Source organism: Anopheles aquasalis, chromosome 2 (assembly GCF_943734665.1).
Source record: "Anopheles aquasalis chromosome 2, idAnoAquaMG_Q_19, whole genome shotgun sequence".
Lineage (NCBI taxonomy): Eukaryota > Metazoa > Arthropoda > Insecta > Diptera > Culicidae > Anopheles > Anopheles aquasalis.
The window spans coordinates 17,176,501-17,182,500 of NC_064877.1; the positions used below are offsets into that span (position 1 = coordinate 17,176,501).

The following is a 6,000-nucleotide window of genomic DNA, read 5'->3' on the forward strand; positions in this document are numbered from 1 at the left end:
ACTTTTAAAACAGATTGCTCCAGACAACTTCATATCTTCGGTGCTTCTGTAAATCAAAACTACTCATTCCCACTTCCCAGTGCCTTCCGTTGCTTTCTCTTTCCTTCCAGTCCAGTATATTGGGGTAAGGGTCATCCAACACGGCTCAGCATCCCTTCACTGGCGACCGGTTTCACCGGTTCGCGAGCGAATACAAGAGAGAAGTAACGCTTCCTTCGCCCCCTCGAGAGAGAGAGAGAGAGAGAGAGAGAGAGAGAGAGAGAGAGAGAAAGAGGTACGGCGATCGGCCACACCTTCTGAATGTGTGGCGTCGCCATCGTCGTCCTAATTCATCGCACCGCAAAGATGATGACGTCTGGGGCCGTCGAGCTCCGGCATCCGGCAGGTCTCGAGTGCCAATGTGAAGGCCAAGTAAACGACCTTCAGCTTTCGGTCGTTCCACGCCGTGGACGGGGAGAAACAAGCCGTGTTGGTGGGGCGGGGCGCGATCATTCCTCCTAGGGATCTCGTTCGCTTCATTCCAGCCGGCTTCCCACTGCCGGCCAACTCGATCGAATCTGAAGAACGGGAAATGGAGTGGAGTGTAGTGTAGAGTGTAGTGTGTCCGATAACTGGTTTCCTGGGAAGAGCCCCGCCGCTACGGCGTGCTGGTGCAAAAAGGAAGCCAAGAAACCAACACTCACCTATTCCCTTTCCGCCAGCCTCCGGTGCCGGTGTGTGATGAAGGAGAGCTGGACGGATCGGTCCGATTCGGTCTCATCCATCGGGTGCGAACGCACAGCAGCACGCCAAAAACCGGATTCCGGTCGATCATTCCACCGCGCGAACCAACGTGCTAGCGACAATCGGTCAGCATATCGGGGAAGACAGCATAACCGTCGCCTGTAATCGTTGCTATCGTTGTTGAGTCACCATAGGTCATGGAAACTTCCCGCCTCCTCCCCTTTTTGGTTGGTCATTTATTTTTCGCCATTTTCGAGAGTATTAATCATGTTTTTGTCCTACTTAAGGCAACTTTGTCGTCTTGTGTGTGCAAATGTACGATAAAAAGGAAGTTGCTACTAGAATAATGATGATAAAACGGAGACTGAAGTGTTGATGAAAACTACGTCACATTTGCTGCAGTTTTAATAGACCTTTGACGATCCATATAAGCTCCACTACGTCGAGCGTGATCGCACGAGAAGTATTAGATTACGCATTCCGCAAGTGGTACAGATCACTGCCAAAGAAGGCACTGGTTCCGGGGTCCTGTGTAGTGTACGGGGCGGCCACGGCCTGCTATCCCTCTCACCGACACGGTCACATTCCTACGACAAGATGACGCGACCGACCGGCGACACCACGCGGTTCCCCGGGCTTCGGCAGAAGAAATTCCGCGAAGAGTCCACCCCAAAACCCGTTTAACCGAACGTATCCCCCCCTTCTGGTAGGCCTCTGGCTTGCGCCAACGATCGATTCAATGAAGAAGTGCTTTCCTTGCCTCACCGAGGGAGGAGAAATTGCGTAGAAAAGAGGCGCCCGGGCGACGGACGGACGGACGGGCGATCGACATAACTGGAAAGTGTGGCTTCCGTCAAAGGCGACCTAAGGCGGGTTTTCACCTGCCGCAGCACCAGCATTTTCCGGCAGCAGTAGCAGCAAACACATCGTGGCACGTGTCCATCAAACCGCACCCCTCTAAATGGAAGCACACGAGCTGGGACGATCCGTTATCCGCAAATGAAGTGTCAGTTCGATTTTTTCAACACAAGGCCAAGAACTGCTTAGCCCCAGTATTTTTCCTTTTTCGGAAACGTATGGCAACATACCGATAATCATGTCTGACAATGTCCGGACTACCATCCGGATCCCGACTTCAAAACCGAGTAAGAGCTGGATTGTACTCGAAACGACGAAACGGGTTACCTTGGAAGCATTCGGAAATATCATTCGGAATATTAAATTTCATTCGAAAAAGTTAGCTCGACGGCTTCTACTTTTTTTTCGGGAGGTGGCAAAACTGCAGCGGCAACGGCAACCCCGATAGCCTCGCCACGTGACCATGGACAGGTGTCGATCATTCCAGAAAGTTAAATCATAAAACCCTATCGCTCAATGCCATCGATCTCGATCACGATTCGGAGGCCAATAAGCACCGGACATTTCTTGTTTTTGTGTGTTAAAAACAAGTCCACTTGTTAATTTCTTGCACTGTTTGCCATGAATTGAAATCCGAGCGAACGGATTGTGTCCTACGATCGTCAATTTAACGATCTCGTCCGACCAGAACCACTGGTGCTGTCCAGGGAAGGATTTTGCATTCTTCCCATCGCTGCATCACCCATCGTGTGCACGATCTGCTTAAGCCAGTTCAGGAAAGAGGCCATTTTGGAGCCGTTTGTTTGTTTATTTGGTGTGCTGTTTGCTTGACCTCGCGGAGATTCAACGAACGCGCACAAGATCCACGCCTAACGACACCTTTTTCGCAGCGAAACGTCACGTGACACGACAGCTCCCGGGGTGGCAATGTGACCGTTCACTCTCTTCCTCCATGGTCGTCCATGGACATGGGTCGAGAGAGAGAGAGAGAGAGAGAGAGAGAGAGAGAGAGAGAGAGATCGCGAAAAAAGATTCCATTCCATCGCTATCATCACCGTCGTCAGTTGATCGTTTCCATTGCGATCGCGGTGCGCTATGATTGGGAGCGAGGAAACGCTGCACGGGGATTTGGAGGACCAACGCGCGTATCGTTTCGAAAGATCATACCGACCGGCGTCAAATATGGCCAGAATGTTCATGAAGAAGGCGGTTTTAGAATTTCGGATTTATACCTCAAGGCTACTACGATGTCTGCCGCTAATCTCTTGCCGGCTAGCTTGTCTGTATTGCAGAAACGATTCAGAACGATTACTACGTTTTTATAGAAAATTACGGAGCAATTTCCGCTTTGACAGAATATTTTAGTGAGATAAAGGATAGTGTTTCAATTAATTTCTCGTATTTCGATCTAATATTACAGCTTATTCATGAAGAGAATTGAATGGCAAGACAGTAGGTATCAGAAAGGAACATATGGAAAGTTGGCCAGCAAAAGTTCCGAAAACTATTCCAACGATCAATTACTGCTGCCCACGAAACGATGCTACCGCTAGGCGACAAAATCGAACGCAACTCTCTACCACAAGAAGTTTTAGCTGCACGGTGTTGCAAACGAAGAAGAAACATTACTGTATGTTTGCCTTAATAATCCATTACTTGCTGAGCCACAACAGCAACATTTTCACACCTCAATAGGCTCGCGGTGGCCAAACTAGTCCAACCGTTGACGGTAAAGTTCGAGCCAAAAATAGCCCTAGCACAGCAGCACATCACCGGACCCAGCCTGGGGGAGGCATCTTTGTTTTCCACCCCAGTCTTTGCCCAGTGATACGATGTTTATTTATTTATTTACCTTCGATCGACTGATTTACGCGTTGGCGTTCATTTATCACCAGCACCAGCACCAGCAGCGTGCGGCAACGAACCGTGCTTCTAATATTCTCATTTCACCAAATGGAGACGTTGGAGAAGAGAAGAATAAAAGTGTGACACGAAGTGCCAGCAAACGGTACGTGACCATCTGCCGTGGCCCGATTGTTCGAAGCCATCGGCAAAGAGTTGTTGCCGGCCCGAAAATAGGCGATGCCAATGAGACGAATAAATACAGACACCCATCTCCATCCAGTGCACGAAAACGGAATGGAAAAAAACATCATCCACAGACGATCGGTAAAACACGATTGAGTTCGAGCCACAACATCACGCCGGTGGACGGGAGTTTTGATTTTCAAAGAGCAAGCTTTTGGCAAGCCAGACGCTGCCCTGTCTGCGACATCATTGATCGTTTCGGTCTGGCAAGACTTTGAGCAGTGGTCAAAACAGCCGATTGTCTATGCGATTTTCGGCAAACCGGAAAGGCGTGATCACCGGTAGTGGCTCATCCATGCGACTCGGTTTTTAGGCAGATATGGGACGATACGTTTGTGGTTGCGCCTGGCCCGTAAGCGACGCGAACTACGAGGAATACATATTTGCTTCTCGACAGATGTGCACGATAACAGGGCGTGACGAGACATCCAACCGGAACCACCAGCATGATCACGCGCAGCTGATAGAAAACCACAGTGTGAACGCGTTTGAACTGACTGAAGGTTTACGGTAGTTCCTCTACGAACTTACTCCTCCATTCCTAGCAAGAACCTTAAAAAAAACAGAACAAAACAAAGAGTGATTCATGCTAAAGAGGCCAAACCGCCCATAAATGTCACTGATGGTGTCCAAAAAAAACCAATCGGTTTCATGGCCGCCAACGAACGAGTCAAGCTAAGTCGAATTGTTCCTCCTCCACCAAATCCATCACGGGTCAAGGAATCGTTTACTGTTGTTGTGTGGAGGCACAAGACACGGAGCCGCAAAGCGTGAATCAAACGCCTACCCCTCCCGGGGGCGCGTACGAGTGCTCATCGAATTGCGCGAAATCCAAAGAAAGTCACGTCAAACACGTGTGAGAGGGCCAAAGCCCGAACCTACTACTACTACTACTACTACTACTACTACTACTACTACTACTACTACTACTGCTCCATCGCTTAGCTACGCAAATGCAAATGGCTTTTTGCTACGGTTCGTGGTTAAGTATTCTGGCTTGCACACCCACGCCATCTCCCACAACCGACCCCCTTTCATTGATTATCTCTTTCTCTGGTTCTGGCTCTCTCTCGCTCTCTCTCTCTCTCATGGCTGATCGAGGTGCACAGCGTCAAGTATCGGAAAGATCACCGCGATCATCGCATGCAAACACCGTCGTCCTAACAAACTGCCTTCCTTCCGATGCCGAACGCGCAACGCGAAAGGTCGAGAACGTTGTTGTGGCGCGGCACGGCCATCGGCTCAGTCGCAACGATACCGTTGCCCGTTCAGCGCTACTGCCGGTTGAGTTAATCGACTTCATTGTGCTATTTCGCACCTCGTTCGCAGCGCGTTTCGCAGCGATAAAAAGAAAATGCTTCGGGCGACCGTCGAACGCGAACAGATACACCGCGACACTCGCTCAAGGCACAACCCGCGGTGTGGTGTGGCATAGAGAGCATGCTGCGAGCTGAAGAAGGAAAGAAAGCAGAATGAAATGAAAGAGTGTACACAGAGGCCAGGTGTGGGTGTAGAATAATGTATAAAAAAAAAACAAATAACGAACCAAACTGGAACACAACTGCACCGCAATCAGCCCAGTGCTGGTGTTCTACTTAGGTGGCGTACGAAGAAGGAACGAGTAGCGATGGTAGACGCAACGCTGTAGCTGCGTAGTGACAACGCTTGGACACGAGCACAAAAAAAGGTGCGTTATGCACTCGATGTCACAGAAAGAGAGCAAACACCAGAGGGAAGAGTTTGTCATGGAGTTCTGCGTGGCATGTTGCCGGTTGCCAGGAAACAGGAAAGTTTACCAACCAATCATAGCATCCTGATGCTTGGTTTCTATCATTCTCTTGCATCCACGGCTCGGCTGATCTTTGATAGAACCAATTTATCTTTCATATTGGTTGTTATCACAAGCAAATTATCTTTTCCACTTTATTCTAAACGTCCTTCGCTGATGATGCAACCAGAATCAAGTCTCGATGCTGTGCGAATCTACTTACCAAGTGTCTCAGAAGCAACTTTACATTTCCAAACAGTTTGTGACCTCAATGGTAGTTTCAGTTTAATATTTTTGTAGTAAAAGCAATCTCGCATTATTTTATTCACTTTAATTTCAAAGAAACAGATGCTTGGCGTTTGAATTAAATCACTCATAACATATAGGGTACTGATGTGAAAGAAGCAAACCAGGCGCAACAGTAAGGCGATGAAATGGACGATCGCGTCCAGTCTTTCCTTCACTCAAGCAAATTCCACGGAAAAGCATTTAAATGACGATAAACTCCCTTCTTGTCCTAGAAAGGAGAATTGAATTACTCCACCAGCATCACCTAACGGGTT

General features: G+C 48.8%; 1 protein-coding gene across 4 annotated transcripts in view; it reads right to left on the reverse strand.

Moving 5' to 3' along the window:
• Positions 1-6,000, reverse strand: part of LOC126572522 (high affinity cGMP-specific 3',5'-cyclic phosphodiesterase 9A) — a 116,131-nt gene that overhangs the window by 107,575 nt on the left and 2,556 nt on the right. The window lies entirely within an intron of this gene.